At 50.7% G+C, this 2,161-nt stretch overlaps 1 protein-coding gene across 2 annotated transcripts in view; it reads left to right on the forward strand.

The window, feature by feature from the left end:
* KANK3 (KN motif and ankyrin repeat domains 3) overlaps positions 1-2,161 on the forward strand; it is a 52,930-nt gene that overhangs the window by 17,200 nt on the left and 33,569 nt on the right. The window lies entirely within an intron of this gene.

Consider the following 2,161-nt stretch of genomic DNA (forward strand, 5'->3'; position numbering starts at 1 on the left):
ATTTTTTTTTTCCCCCCCCCCCCCCCCCCCCCCCCATATCTGTGCCTCTAGCATATTTTCTAGACCATCATAGCTACAACATTATTCTGCTAGATGAGGAAGGAGGTTGACCAAGTTATCTCGAGTCTTTCTGGGGCACTTCCTAACAGGCTGTCATGGGATTAAAGGAAGCACTGGGCTTTGTTCACCTCTGCACCCCTCTGTGAGCCATTTGCTTTTCTGTTTCTCCTTTCTCCCTCTCCTTGTGCTTTTCTGTCCTTGTCACCTTGGTGCCTGGCTAGAGAAGAGATAAGAAAATACTTGGTCCTCTTACAGCCCGAGCTTGTCAGATGCCTGACTTGACACCTTTTACATCACTGCTGTCTGTCCCCTCCCCTTTCCAATGCAGTCCCCTGGCAGGGATGAGACTAGGCCTTATCCCTGGCACCTTGCACGCTATCAGTGAAGTGAGCAGGAGTAACGCGCGCTCTCTCTGCTCCTAGTATGGAATTACTCTGTCTGCAAGGAGCTAATTTTAGCGGGCGTGATTCATACAACAGTGGTTTAGCTGAGAGCTGCATGTGATCAGTCCTCTGGCTAGAGAGATAACCAGGAACTGCTGAGTGTGTCGAGACTCGGACCAGGTAATGGAAAGCACTGAGCACCGCCATAGCACCTGGGGGGAGGCTCCTTGCCGCTTTCTGAGACTTGCCCCCCTCCATTTATGTTTTGCACATTGATCATGTCAGGAATTCAGGAAATCTCACCTCTCTTTATCTTATTGCAGTTAAGAGCCAACTGTTGCCATGGCATATGCCAAGCCACCTTTGGAAAGAAATTAAAAGTGAATGCACTGGGAACTTAGATCTCCCTTGGTTCCTCCCAGGGCAGTGCCTTCCCCATTGGGCAGAGTTACACTCCCAGTTGCACGCTCTCATTCTGGCCTCATCGCCATTAGCTGCCAAGCGAGCGAGATTTAACAACTGGGATGAATCTAGATAGGACTTGGCTGAAGGAGGATCTAGAGCCCAGTTCTCCCACGCTCCAAGGAAGTGCCGAACCACTCCAGGGGCGGCCAGCCTCGGCTCCAGAGCCATATGCGGCTCTTCAGAAGTTATTATCTTTGAATCTTTGCACCGTGTGGCACCAGCACATGGTAACCAGCTTCCATAGCCAACGCGTCACGTCAGGTGCTTGTGCAAAGATTCAGGGAGACTCATATTGACTTCTGAAGAGCCGCATGCAGCTCAGGAGGCGCAGGTTGGCCACCCCTGCACTAGGCTATTGAATGAAAAAGCGATTGGGCCCTCCTCTTCCTTTTTGAGGTCTCCTGCAGAGTGAGCTGCATCACTATGGGGTTGGAGCATCAAAAGTATGGCCTGCAGGCTGGATCTGGCCCATGGAGCTGTTTTACTTGGCCTACAGGGCTGGTAGAGGAGCCAGGAATGTGGAGGCAGGGCCCACCACCAAATCCCCAGTGATGGAGGCCTGTTTTGAGGCAGGGGAAGGGGGGCGAGTGGCAGCTGGGTTAACCCCCACTGCTTGCCCTGCCACCAGGTCCAGCCCAGCCCAGCTGGGTGACGGCTTCTCATTGAAAGAATAGGAGAGAGCTACATAGTTTCCTGGGTGGATTAAAATCAGTGAAGGCTGCCCATTGTCAGAAGAGGAGAGAGAGCGAGCTCTGCAGGGAGGATTAGGAAAGAAACATGTTTAGTCAGGGGTGGATTTGGATCAGACTCCCGAGGAGACGTGAAACTTTCACTTGAGCTGCAGGCAAGATGTCAAGGCAGAGGGGAATCCAGGCCTCAGTGGCCAGGCCTTGTGTTTCTTGAAGAAGGTTAGAAAATGTGCCTCTAATAATTCAAGAATCAAGAGAACAAAAAGGCTGCAATTGCAATGTTTTACAATCTCTGGATTTCAAAGCAAAATCCTGATTTTGGGGAGGGGCTTGTGACTTGACTGCTTTAGAGCTGGCATTTATAACGCTTGCCTCTAAATTGAGATGAGGCCAAAAAGCATTCAGATGTTCCAGAGAAGGCTTAAAAACATGCCATAAATGTACAAACAGCTTGATTGTAAAAGCTCGTTCCTGTTGGGGAAGCTAGCCTGCAGCTGGAACTACCGGGCTTAGATCAACACCTTCCTAGCAAGAGCCGGAGCTCACTTCAGGGTCTGAGTCATA

This window comes from Gavialis gangeticus, unplaced genomic scaffold (assembly GCF_001723915.1).
Source record: "Gavialis gangeticus isolate Ggan-Ray unplaced genomic scaffold, GavGan_comp1, whole genome shotgun sequence".
Lineage (NCBI taxonomy): Eukaryota > Metazoa > Chordata > Crocodylia > Gavialidae > Gavialis > Gavialis gangeticus.